The 14,245-nt window shown below is 42.0% G+C and overlaps 1 protein-coding gene across 5 annotated transcripts in view; it reads left to right on the forward strand.

Moving 5' to 3' along the window:
• Positions 1 to 14,245, forward strand: part of heph (polypyrimidine tract-binding protein 1 heph) — a 248,599-nt gene that overhangs the window by 93,262 nt on the left and 141,092 nt on the right. The window lies entirely within an intron of this gene.

Consider the following 14,245-nt stretch of genomic DNA (forward strand, 5'->3'; position numbering starts at 1 on the left):
CCTTGAAGAGTGCGTCCTTTCGTGTCAGCGTATAGATTCATGCTGCAGTCGTTAAGTCGACTCAGTTTTGTTGCATTCGTTCAAACATTCGCAAACACGTTTCTTTTGTTATCAACGATGGCGAGGTTTTCTGCCTTGTCAAATCTCCGTCGCAGACTCTTCATAGGAGATCTCATGCCAGATCGAAGAGTTTCAACATGTTTTCTTCATAACCAACTCCATTTTTCTCACATTCATTGCGAAGGCTTCGATAAGCGATAAAAGTAGGAATTCCGTTGCAAAATCCTCGTCGAGAAAGTCCTTGATTGCGATAAGAAAAGAACGCTTAACTCGAGAAACTTTAACGATCTCCTCGCACAACCACGTGTATACGTGGTGATTTGTTCTGTTTATTTTATTTTTTCGAAAATCCTCTCACCGTAACGCCTAAGCTCGCTATGCCCTAAGGTACCATCGCTCTTTAATCCTCTCTAATCGACAGGTGTCGAAAGTCGCCTCTATCGTATTAACACGTCAAGCCAATACGCCCTCCAGTTCGGCGAGCCGAAAGAAACCCTTTCCTTTGTTTTCGTTCACCACTTTATCGTCGATTACTTCCTTGTTTGTACCCTCCTGATGATCGGTGGCAACCTCGTTGCGTTAGCCTCCCTTACATGGAAAATTCAGAGAACTTTCCTCAGCCACATTCTTTTATTTATCCCTTTCTCTAATCAATTTCGTCATTTATTTTCAAAACAATTGAGTAGTGCGAAAGATCGCACAAAATACTTGATTGGAAAGACAGCAAATGTGCAATTGTCAATCTTCTTTAGGTCGCCGATGATGAATAGCTTGTCAATAACTTTCGGAATTTTCGGGCTCGGTGGTCGGGATAAAAAAGTATCTCGATACGAGCGATGATCGACTTGATGTGCCTTCCACCTGTCAGTACTCGTCGTTCCGAATGTCAACACTAGCAGCCATAAATTTTGATGCCTTGCCATGTCACCTTCCTTTTTTTAAAAAAATAATACAACCAATTATTTTTTTCCAATAAAATCTCCAACGGCTTGGACAATCAGTGAAATAATCATTCGCTAAAAGCATTAACTTTAGTGTGCTTTTACTGTGCAATAATAGCGTGTATTTTCCAGGAGGAGCAACCTTGTTACTCGGCTTGGTCAATTAACCCTCGGTAAGTTTGTGGATAGAAGGACCCTTCTGAATCTCCTAATAAAAGGAAGAGAACGCGAAGGTTTCCGTATTTACACACTTCACCATTAGGGTCGTTGGCGGGTAGCTCCGAGTCACCAGCGAACGTCCAACTATCGCGTCGCCTCGCCTTCGTCAGTCCTCGTACATTTTAGATCTTTGTACACTCTCAGCGACAAAAAAAAACGTATATTTTTCGACGATTGCCAGCAATTGTAATCGAAGTACGTACCTTTTTGTATCAACAAATGTTCGTCGAGAGAAATTTTAGGAAAAATAGTTGAAAATGGCGCAGTACATGAGGTTCGATGGAAATCATAATAACATAATAACACATAAATCCTCGTAACTCGCTTCAAACTTTTTCCCCATTGTAAAAAAAGTAATAACTGTTTCGCGTGAGCTCACATATTTAAGATACGAATCTGTCAAAAGTTACACTTTCCTGCCCCATTGTCACGCTGCTCCTTCGCAAAACGATTTTATCGAAAGGGCTCATAAAAAATGGGGTTGTTTCGTCGAAAATTCATTTCCTGAGAAGGAAACCTCCTTAAGTTATTCGCTGTGTGAGTATTCCTCGACTCTCCTTTTGACGTTGATTATTCCAGATTTCTTACGATTCTGCCTCGAAATGTTCTCTCCTGACACGGGCCCCCCGGCTGTACTGTACGTTTGAGCTGTGTTCATAAATCGGCACAATCACAACTTGCCATCTTGTCCATGAATCACGTGGTAATTTTCGTTTATAGTGTAAAATAAAAAAAATTGTCTCACGACCGTCTCACTTTTGTACTCTACAACGCTCTTCGCCTCGAGGCTCTTTCGAATTGTAACAAAATCCAGTCAAATGACAGCTAGACATTTTTTTCAAGTACTCACAAGAAAGCCAGCCCACACTCGATCACAAGTTTGCGAGACTTTTTCTTAATGGAATGGAACTCTGTTTACCCTTTACTTAACATCGAACCACTAAGAATTTCAGATTCTCAAGTTCCCTCCGTCGTCGTCAAAGATCAATATTGCTCTTTATTGAAACAAATAATATTCAGTGATAAAAATATTTTCCAAGTTAGGAAAGCATATTTGACGAGTTTGCATAGATTTTTGCGTCCGAAGCGCACTGTTTCGTCAGTTCTAGCGTTTACTCGACCATCAGTGGTACACAGGCCGGCTTGCGGTTTCAGTTGTAATGTGATGGCGAGAATAGACGCGGTATTCAGCAAATCATCTGACAAGCAAACGGTTAAAGTCTGACAGGCGTAGCGAGTGTACGACGGAAGTTGTAGACAAGGTGGATTGCATCACCGCCGCCTCAAGCGTCTGTGCCCTGACACTGCTTGTTGGACGATGCTCCCGGAGTACACAGGCGTGCCTTTATGCTTCGCGTTCTCACACGGCAGGCAGCACATGCACACAGCAACACAAAGAAGAAAGGGTCAGAACTTGGCAATGAGTTACATCGGAGCTGCAGAGTTTATGAACGAGCAAGCGAGCGTGTTTTGCGGTATGTTAAATTAGGCCGAAGCGCCCTCTCCGTACGTTTGTACTCGGATCAATCCACTCCGTGGTTAAATCACAAACCATGCTTACCACTTCTTAGTGTTTCGGAACGCTTGCGGCTGTTCGCCCTGGCTGAGCCCCGCGCTAGTTCACAGCCCCCGCCTGCCCTCTTCCTTCCTCCTTCTCTCTCTTTCTCTGAATTTCTGACCTGGCAATCGCGCGAGTTCTCAAAGTGTATACGATCCGGATTGTCCAAGCCTTTGATGCCTTTCTACGTCAAAATTTCACATGAAAGAATTTTTCTCCAATTATTTGCTGCTAACATATCGTCTGTTTCCATTTATTTGTTAACTAAATTTTGCTACGAACACCTTTACGGTGTCGAGTACAAAAAAATTTGGAAGCGTAAGAGATACACGAGTACTTCGCCCGCGGAGTTACTTTGTCTGACAAAATGGATCGATCTTTCCGGAAGTTGGTCGTTTTAAAACTCTTTTCCTCTTTCAACGTCTGTCGTGGCACACTCGCGTGTACATGTGGCCGCCGCGCTAAGAGTGATCCTCCAGTAAAAAGAGGCTCCGGTGAAAATAGAGCGCGAGAGGGAGGCTTGTTCGAGGAGCTAGAGGCAGCTTGTAAGGAAGAGAGAAAAAATAAAAAGAATGAAGAAAGGGAGGAATGAAAGAAAGTAAAGAATAAAGAAGGAAACACAGAAGAAGAAGTGGGACTGGAAAAAGGGGTTTGTATCATAATACAGTATTGTGGAGAAAAGCGTCGTGCCTCGAGGCCTCGGTTAGTGTACTGAGAAATGTACCCGTCCTGCAGTTATGTACCCGAGAAATGCACAGAGTCACGCTCCCTTGTTTTCGTGTACGTTCGTGCGAGTCTGTATGCGCGTTGGCATTCATTGATATACGGATTTGGCGAAGAATGTAGCGACTGTATTTTCCCCGTAAGTGACTCCGATGAACGAATCTCTTTCACCCGATTCGAAATTTCGTTCTTCAAACTTGAGCAATTTATAAATTTCAAAAGAATAAGTAATCGCAAGGCATCCGAGAGTGTCTAAAGCGGAAAAGTTTATTTCTTATTTTCTACCACCCCCTTTGGCTCTTGAAGAGTTTAGCGATGGGACGAATGCACGGAGACACCAGAGATGGCAAGGGCAAGAGGGAAAGGGAGAGAGCGAGATCTCTCTCGGCGCTCACGTGTGGGCTTGCGAGCGGGTGTGTCCGTGTGTTTTAGTAGCCTTAAACGTACTTTGGACGTGAGAAAGGGTACGAAATTGCCTCGTATGACTTGGACGAGAGTCTGCATGGTTTTATGCTTCCTGCCCACCCTCTTCCAGTCTCGAAGGTACTCTAACTATACTCTTATGGAGTCCAACGATAGAGGCAAAGTACCTTTTGCTGCTAGGCGAATGAGACCGTAGTCGAGACGGGGAAGGGAAGAAAGGAAATGAAGGTGAACGATGGAGGAATATACATGTACGTATATACCTACGTGAGGGGGGAAAAAGAGCGTAGTTCGCAGCGAACCGTGCGATGCTCTCCGGAGCTTAAAATGCCTATGTACTAGCAGTGTGACGTGAGCTATATCGCTGCGAGCATATGGAAAAGCATCGTGAGTCAAGAAGCGAGGAAATGACGATGTTTCTTGAGATTATGCTTAACCTTCCCACGCCTCTCCTCTATCTTCTACAAGAAAACCACCGAATAACGACTCGCAACATGTTTATACCTTTTTGCTTGTGCGCGTGTCAAACGATTATTGAGAAACGGCGTATTTTAATCACAAAACCCAATACGTGTTCAATGGTATCCGTCTTTCACTTTTGTCAAACAGTATTTTGCGCGACTATTCGAGTGGAAAAAATCTTTGCTTTCATTAAGGAAAGAGGCCCCCATTGAAACGTATGAAAAAGACTTTCTCCGAGGTTTGATTTTGGGATTCCTAATGCATTTTTCATCCTCGTCATGGCGACACTCTTCAAGAAGAGACGCAACGACGTACGAATGACGCGATGATCGTTTGCTCAGAATAATGATTCTTCTTATATCGTTTGGAGTCGTAAATTAAAGCAGGCAGTAACGGCGCAACGTAAACGTGATCCGAGAGTGATAAAGGTACTTCATTAAATGGAAATTCAAGTTCTTACCGAAGTGAATACGTAAATCGGCCTGTTGATCGGTGTAATTGATATTGGATTGTGGGACGAGCGATCGACTAATAGGAATTTTGTTTAAGCACAGCGTTCTCTACGCGAGAATGAACCTGTGGAATGGAATGAGGCAAATATAGGTAGAAACTAAGAAGCTCAACAAGATGAAAAAGAGAAAAGGGAGATCGGTCGATATCCGCAGACAATGTGCCCCTCGTATTAGGTAATTGTGTGGGCGACTTAGGTTACCAGGTGATTTATATGGCTGGCACGTGATGCCAGAGAGAAATTATCGTTAAATTAACTCAATATAGGTATGCCCTTGGAGTCTGCTCTGTGAAAACAAATAGCCTCGTCGGAATGCTGTACGAATAATCTCCTTCGATCTTCTTGTCTGCGAATCTTCTCAAGTTCTCTCCTCGCCCTCTTTTTCTTCGTGAATTCCACAACTCATAATTTGAGTTTCACGCTATTTCCTTCGTTACCTAACAATTGGTTCGCAACATCCTTCACCTGATCAATGATCGTACGAACTTTCAAAATTGCGGTTATTCGATATAATTTTGCAAGCAAATTCGTCCAGTGGGCTCGGGGAATTGACCACCGGATTCTCGGATATTTCGACCGGAGTTGATTGTCTCAAGGAAATCGTTATTTTTATTTCTTCTTCCACGCTGAATATTACCTTGAACGAATAGCATGTATCGGATCAACTGTTAAATGGTGCTCCGTCGATGGAATAATGAACGAACGGAGGCTCCGGGTCGAAGGGGTTAATTTGTGATTTATCGACGCCATCGACCGGGCGATTGGACTTTGATGAAACTCTCACTTCGCCTGGCTCATAGGGTGCTGTAGTACCGATTATCCACGCGAATTCATCTGCGTGTACATGTAAACGCAGTGAATAAAAAGGAATGAAGAGTAAAAATGATTTCTAAGGCGGAGGGCGTATTGCCTGGTCCCTTGGGAATCCAAAGGGTACTTTCCCATCGTATTGGTTAGGGTAACGCGACCATTTTCGGAGAATAAGCTCATGCATTTGTGCGTCGTACTGAGGCTGTGGAACGGCAGGGAGGGGGGAGAGGCCACTGGGGGAAAGGGTCGGGTAACTGCGAAGTCAAAAGATATGGCAAGACGAACATCATGTTGAGGGGACAGAATACAGGAAACGCGACAGCACGAGAGATCTCAATGATTCCTTTTGCTTGGGTTGAAGCATCCAGTCGATATCCTCGATAGCTTTTCGCGGTGACGAGGCATTCACATTTTCGGAAATAAGATCTCCATCCTCTAAGATTTTCTCTCTCTCTTCTGTAACAAAAATTCTCATCGTATTTCTCAAGCTTTCCTGGCTCTTGACGAGGACGACGTGATTCTCAATTCTCTTCTACCCCCTGAAGAAATCTTCCGCTTGCTTTCTCTCTTTTTCTCCTTCGCTCTGGCGGTCTCTTCGCTTTGTTTTCTCGCCGTCTTACCCATTCTTCCTTTCGCATGTACATTTCGACAAAACATCGCGTGTCCTTCTTCTGCGGTGACTGCTTACACGATGTCAGAGCGTTTCAGACGACTCCGGAAATTTCTTCTTTCTTTGAGTCAATTAATACATATTCTCAGGGTTCAATTTTTGGTGCCATGGCAGCTGGCAATTCGAAGAACACGAAACTCGTACTGAACGAATTTAAGCTAAGAAATCAGACACGAGCTCGTGCGACTGTCACCGCGTTTCTTACTCACTTTGGAAATCTAGGAAAATCGAAAGGGCAGCAGACCTTATTTAGTGATTGACGAACCCGCGTAGATTCCACCACGCTTCAATTGATTTGAAAACCGGTTTGAAAGCGGACACTCGCAGAAGTGAGAGCAAAGACATGTGCGTCCACACTTTTATTTACAAAAGTAGTAATACGCGTCTTCGTAACGTAACCTCATGGAACTTGCGATGGATTAAAAAAACGGCTTCGAGGAACGCGGTTGGCTCGAGGAGCTTGCGGAGCAGTTCCAGGGGGAAGTGAACGTTCAGGGAATCATAGCGATTGATTAATTCATGCTGCCCCCATAAGATGGCTTTATTTGATAATGTCAAAGGATGTTGTACGGATATAGACTGAGGCTGGGCGGAAAGTGCCAAGCTGTATTTCCGGATGAATTATGGTTGCTGACTAGAACAAAGCCAGGAAGCAAGTACAGATCGACGTTGAGGGCGGTTGTTCCAACTGATAACGTGATCCCTCTTATTTTTTTTTTTTGAATCAACCTGTTATGAATGCTTTAACAAATTGTCTGTACTGAAAAAGCGTCACTGAATTGAAAATTCGGGTAGAAGTTTACGAATACGAATAAAGCGACGATCGAAGCAAAAAATTTAAAAATCATTTTTTCCTCCAGGTACGGCCAGGTGTCCCATGTACACACAATCGACTCATTTCTATAAGCAAAAACAAAGAAGCTAGTAGCCGTATAACGAATAAATAAAAACGCTAGCAGCCCGATTCGCTTTTACCTTCAACGTGTTTTATCAACGAGATTGATTCACCTTCGGGAAATCTCATTGGTGTCCCTCATCGTTTCTACCACAGCTCGGTAATCTGTCTTCGAGTTACTTCTCATCGCTCCTTCAGGGATTGATTTATATACCTACTGTGCGGGTATGGATGCTAGAAGGTTGGAAGTGTTACGCAGGATTCAGGCTGGCTCGCCTCCACAGAAAAGCTGTCTCAATCACATTATGGAAAAGCGAGCATCCGAGCAAAGTACACTCGCCGTCAGTGTTTCAGTTTTAATTGTTATTACATTTCTCAGATTTTTCATTTTTTCATCACCCAAAGTTTGACACTGTAGACTTGAAAACCGTTTCCCCAAATGCACACGAACGGATTTATAACGACGCTACGTTCGATGATTTCTCCTCGCCTTTTAGCCGCTCGTGATGATCCGCCAAATTTCGGTAATGCTACGGTATAATGCCGGTGCACAGGGATCGCCCGCGCACGCTCTGCTATGGATATACTCTGACGTCGTTGCATCCGTCCGCCGCCCATCGTTGTTGGGCCTTGTGGTCGATATAGACGCATCGATACTACTGCTGCCGTACGAGAATACTCACGCAGTGCGGTACCGACCCGTCAAGTTCATATTACTGGTTTCCTGTCATTAACGTGTCGCGTAGTCAGCTTACTGGGTGTACTCACACTGACGTACGAGCATGTTTCTAAATACGTATTAATTCCTATACAGCAGATATTTCACGTTCGAGTTTCATTTTCAAATCCTATTATTTTTAATTGGTACGAGTGTTTAACAAAATATTCTACCAGGAACAATGATAAAAAACTGAATTTTCTTTTATTTAACAAATTTTACGATATATTTCAAGCCGATTGAATTATTGATTTTTTATTATATTCCTGTGAGATTAAAAGCTATGAATTCTGAAAATTGGAAAAACATTTTCACATTTTCACCCAATTATCGAGGTACTTTTCAAACAGCGAAATCCGATTATGCATCCTGTTTAAACACTCGGATTTGTTTGGTTGTTTTATTTTCCTCGGAATATCGAGTTCGCACGAAGCCCACGAGAATTTTCAGTCCCTCATTCTTCAGTGATCAATTTCTGAAAGAGCGGGCATTCGAACATGAAAATAATTAGATTATTTATTTATTTTGTCATTCAAAAAGAACTGCCTTTCAAGAAAGTACGATGCTGTAGGTTCGTCTTCTTGAGATAAATGCGTCGCGCGAACACTCGAATTAACACTTTATAAACACGTAACAGCAAGAGCGATTTAAAACAATACAATAATAATCATACAACAAAATCCCGGTGCATTGGTACGTCGTGAAAACTTATACTTCTGCTGTACCCTTTATCACGATGAAATTATTTATCACGGAAGCTTTCAGGCGAAGAATTCACCTCTTAATGTCGTAATACAACGCGTGAAACGAATGAGAGGATTTATCCGGTAACGTTAGATGGTCGTACGAATTTACGCTCGACGCGAAATTCTTGCTTTCATTTTATCAGGCTGTTGAAAATAGTTGTATGACGAAGAAACGCGAGAAAGAGGAAGAGTAAGCTCTCTGAGAAGTCGGAAAAGTCGTCAGGTCCGCGAACAGAAAAGCACAAGCGAGGGAGCTTCGTAGAGTGTAAAGAAGAGGAAAAAAATGGATGCTGGAAAAAACGAGAGAAGTCGTCCTGAAAGGGCGATGGTGCGAGTTCGGAGGACACCCTGCCGTAGTAAAGAAAACGTAACCGTACCTGTCGAGGTAATGTGACAGCCGAGAAACGATCGCGGAAAAGAGAAAAGCCCAGCAGTTCACTTGGCTTTTCCGCACATAGCCTGTACTTTGCGAGCTTTTTTTCTATTCTTTTTTCTTCCTTTCTTTATTTTCTTTTCTTTTTCTTCATTTTTATTTATTTTTTACTTACTTTTTATACTCTAAGGTGTCTTCATAATTCTACTTGCGAGGTCCAGCTCAGGACGAACAAGCAACGTTTCTCTTTATTCGAATGAACAACTCTGGTCGTTTCGGAATCGCCGGAAGAACTCGAGAAGAAAATAAAATAAAGTGCGATGAAGAAGAAATGGCAAAAAACGAGAATACGACGGCATAACGGAAAATTTTTCCTTTTCAAGGATTTCACACGAATTCGAGAGGAGCATCGCGAGCTACGATTTTGTGAAATGGCAAAAATATTCTTCGGAAGATCCAGATCTTCGGAATTCAAATGCGGATAGCTAGCCTCCTGAAAATATCTTTCCCAATTCCGTCTCACTGGTTATCCATAAATATGTGTAACATATACGCGGTTATAATCCGCTCGGTCAAACCACCGATCGCGACGGCATAAACATATATTTATCTTCGATGTGGTCCAGCCCCGTAAATGCTGAACGCTTTTTTCGCCCATATCCCATTCCGATACGGAGCACGATTTTCGTGTAAAAAATTTGTGCTCAGACCTCTGCCAATACTTGTAATACTAACCATTTTTCTACCAACTATCAATCCATTGCCTTTCAAGCGAATCCTTCAATATTTCCACCAGCTTATTGTACAGAGACCAATAAAATTATCTGATTATTATTTTTCCCCTCGATACATAGATTATTTGAGACTCCATCACTGCGATTGATCTCTCGAATGTCTGCCTGCTTGCTGCATCTAATTTTGAATCAGAAATTAGTAAATTTATCTAACAAATTATATGTCTATCTAAATGTAATCTAAAAAATCTAAAAATGAAAAATAAAATAAAAATCTAATAAAAAAAAATAAATAAATAAATATGTTTTCGTTGCTGGCAATAGTGCAGTACATTGGGCGAAAAAAACGATGATAATACACTTTTATATTTTGTAAGTTATTCACGTTTATCGACTATCGTAATATTGCTCTCCTAAATTTAAAGGACCTTCGGGGTTCACTGATGACAGGAATTATTGGAAATCTTATTTTTACTTTTAAGAGAAGCGTTCTCCATCGTTACTCAACGCGGGCTGATATTTTTTACTCGACGCATGACCAGTATTGGATTATTCGTAAAATAACGCGGTTGAACCGAAAAGTCAGAATCGTTTTTCCATTCTTTCATTTCGTTTTCCTTTGGGCTCAGAACGTTCTTTTCAAAATTCTAGCTCAAGGGCAATCGTACTGAGTGTCACTGTCACTGAAGAATTGGTTCATTGACTGCTGCAGGTGCCTGTTGGCGAGTCTTCGATGGGTCGAATTTTCATTAATATGTTGATGTTTCCCAAATCGTTTCACTCGTTCAAACTCATCAATTAGTGTTATTATAATGATTAAGCGAGGTATCGCAACAAGGACTGTGTAACATGTGCAAATGAGCAGAAATCGTACTGTTCGGTTAGGCAGTTTGTTGGACAATTACAGACGAGAGAAGAGAGCCCAACGACAGAAACAGGATAAAGTGAGGTCCGCAACATCGTCTGGACAGGGACAGTTGAGAAGAGAGCGAGAGAGAGAGAGAGAAAGGGAAAGAGCGGGTGATGGCCCCAATGTGGCGAGCCGCCATTGTCCACCTACAGCGGCATCCCGCTTGCGGTCACCATCACCGCACCGATACAAAGCTGTCTGCACCGATACATTGCTAGACTTTGAGTAAAACATTTGTACGCCACGTGCAATCGTATCTAATCATGTCTTGCCGAGTTGTACAGATTTCCACAACGCCTAATAATTGTCCTAACCGACATAATTATTGTTGCTACTGCTTATTCTTGGTTGGTCCGCCAGAAATTGTGATTCTGATAGTAAACACCTTCAACCTGATTCAAAATAAACATTGCGTCATCCGCAGATGTCAAAAGCGGCTTCAGCTCCTCTGATTTCATGTTAAATATTCGTATCGATCATTGCGGTTGCTTCTTTAACCCTCTCAGACCGTATGTTGCTTCTACGCAACACGCGCTTCCAGGCCCAATAAAACTGCATCGGTCAGTAAGGTCGGGGTTCTAACTGCCTATTTCCATCAAGCAAGGTTAGATTGCACCATAGATACTCCTATACCAAGAGATAAACTGCTTTAACCCATCGAAATATCAATATGAAGTCGGCGTTTCATGTTGAGTTGGCGTTGTGTGAAAAGGTGCTTTAGTTATCGCAATAGAAAAGTGAGTACACATTTTTTTTTTTCGTACTCCAAACGTTATTTCCTTTCAAAGGAAAGCTAATATGATGTATTTAAGATATTCGGTGCTAGATTAATTGGTAAATTTTCCTGATTTTATTCCCCAAGCTGCTGCGCGCAGCAAACATTCAAAAATTCATATTTCCCAACAAAAAAACTGAAATGTCACAATGGATTCGGAAACTAGAAAATATTTTGAGACAAAATTGTGAAGGGAATCATTTTCCGTCAACGCGAAATAGGTCTCGGTCTGAGAGGGTTAAGGACGTTCACGACTGATAATCGAAGACAAAATTTCCGTATTCTCTATGCACTAATACGAATAAGGCTCTGGCGCACCCTATAAATATACACTAATACAAGTATCCTTAGAGCGATGCGGAGATCTGGCAACCTTGCTTGCCTGCCACGTACTTTCAGTAGTATTCCATTTTGTATAAATTAATTTATTTGTTATTGTTGATAATTTTTCATACCTCATTTTAATATTTATAATCTCGATTGCTAAATTGAACATTCATATGTATGAACAACTTATTCTTATAAAAAAGTGTCATTCCCAAAAAATTTCCAAAAATGAGAAGCAAAATGTGTAGCCATAAATGCTTAAATTGACAACTTTTTATGAGATAAATCGTTGAATATCATGAAAATAAATTCCTGCCAGTGTGCATGCACGTGTAGCCCCCCCCCCCCCCCCCCTTGCCCTTACGTACCGTCGCCCGGCAGTGTTGCCGCTACATAACGGCGTCATCCCTTTCATGCCGTGGCACGCTCGCAAAATTGTCAAATTTATAGCTTTGAATCGTTACCACGTATGAACGACACGGCTGAGCATCGCTATTTTTTTTATATTTTATTCCTAATATCAATATCTATCATGATGCATTTTTTTATGAAATACAATAGAAAATTGTGACTGCTATGAATTAGAATGTCTCTCAAATTCATGATTTGCCTATACCTTGCATGTTAAATTTCCCAACTTCAACAACGAATATCACCACTTTGGTACGGGCATGGTCTTCAAAATTTTGCAAGTACGTTAAGGAAGCTATAAATAGTGTGTCATCTAAATTTTAAGAAAATCTATAGAAAATCGATTCACTCGTGAACGTTCTTAAGGTGTCGCTTTCGTGAAAAACGATCAGTTTGATCAAATGGGCAAATCCTTAGCGACTTGAGAACCTGACAAAGTAAGATTGAGTTCCTTGCAGCTGGCGGTGTTGCACATCACCCTGCTCTATTTGCTGGCCCAGTGAAACAAAATGCTTCATTCACATATTGAAGTTTCTTCATCTCCAGTTATAATCCAACAAGTTCAAGTTCTTCGATGACGTTAGTCCGGTAGGACTGTGATCATTGAACTGCTGATCAACAATCTCCAATTGAACGCAGCGTGCTCCATCGCGATTACAAACACCCTACTAGTGTAGGTAACAGTTGCATAAAAGTTCGTCTATAGAGTACGTGAACTTGGGGTCAGTAGTTCTGATACATGATGATTGAATATTCGTGAGAGTTTCCTCTTTTTGAAAAGTACTGGTCAACTGATCGTATTTGCTGACGTTCTAACGTCTTCTAGTTTCATTATTTTTATACTCATTAAGAAAAATGGTTGTTCGAAATCCGATTCGACCATTAAAATCGATTGAATGCTACATTCGTTGAGACGAGTGATAAGAATGATGAATGAACGTGAGAGTTCGGAGCTATGACCGAGACTGAAGTTATCTTGGAACTTTCGTACTCGAGTTTCTCTTTACTGGGTTGAGTTCGCAGTTGTACACGTATCCGTTGAAGGTTGGGGTACTAGAATTCAACAGGTTGTAATGGTTGGTACACTGGGATACCCCAGCTATTAGTAACAGAAACGAAGACACGTTCGAGCCGTTTTGTTTCTCGCTTCTTCCTTATCTCCACACAGTTTAACTTAAGCTTATCCATTGGCAGTGTTCCCACTTCGATTCTCCGAGTTCCATCGTCATTTTTTTCCCTTCCCACACACCATCCGTTTGCCTTTGCTTATATTTTCTTTCTGTCCGTTCAACGAACGGCCGTGAGCACTTCAGCAGCACCCCCGCACTTCCATCGTGCAATTTCTTTGTTTTCCTTGCTCTCGCTTCTTCTTCATTATCCAGGACACGCTCCGATCGCGTCACGCACACTATATTTATTCTTCACGATATAATTATCGCCGAGGCCTAAGTGGAAAATGACGTATCAGTCATCGCTACGAGGTAAAAAGAAGCGGGCGCTCAACTCCACCCGACGCTGATACACTCCGCTAAAGCAAGTTTCGATGGAATGCTTACAGGCTTCCATGATAAAGATGAAATTGGTAGTGCGATTGTAAACGGGAGGATGTACACGCGTATGAGCATTTCCGGCAGAAACTTGGCGAAGCATGATACTCGAGACGTCTGAGGAACTTCGCTCGTTCTTCAGCTAGTACTGTGGCTTCAGGCGGAACATGTTTTCCCTCATTCTGCATTCAACATCAAAACAAAATGGAATTCACCAGCACTTCGGGAAACCACCGTTCGGAGCCCACTTTTATCACAAGGTCGAGTTAATCTCACGAAAAAGCCACCAATCCCGTTGCAAATCTAACTCGTTAATTTAACATTCGAATGGTGGAGATAAATCGCGAGTACTTCACGTGATACAAATAGTGGCGACGAATGCTCTAAATGCGTAATTCGGTTGTAACGTTCCTTTCGAATGGAAAAAGGTCA

Source organism: Venturia canescens, chromosome 1, assembly GCF_019457755.1.
Source record: "Venturia canescens isolate UGA chromosome 1, ASM1945775v1, whole genome shotgun sequence".
Lineage (NCBI taxonomy): Eukaryota > Metazoa > Arthropoda > Insecta > Hymenoptera > Ichneumonidae > Venturia > Venturia canescens.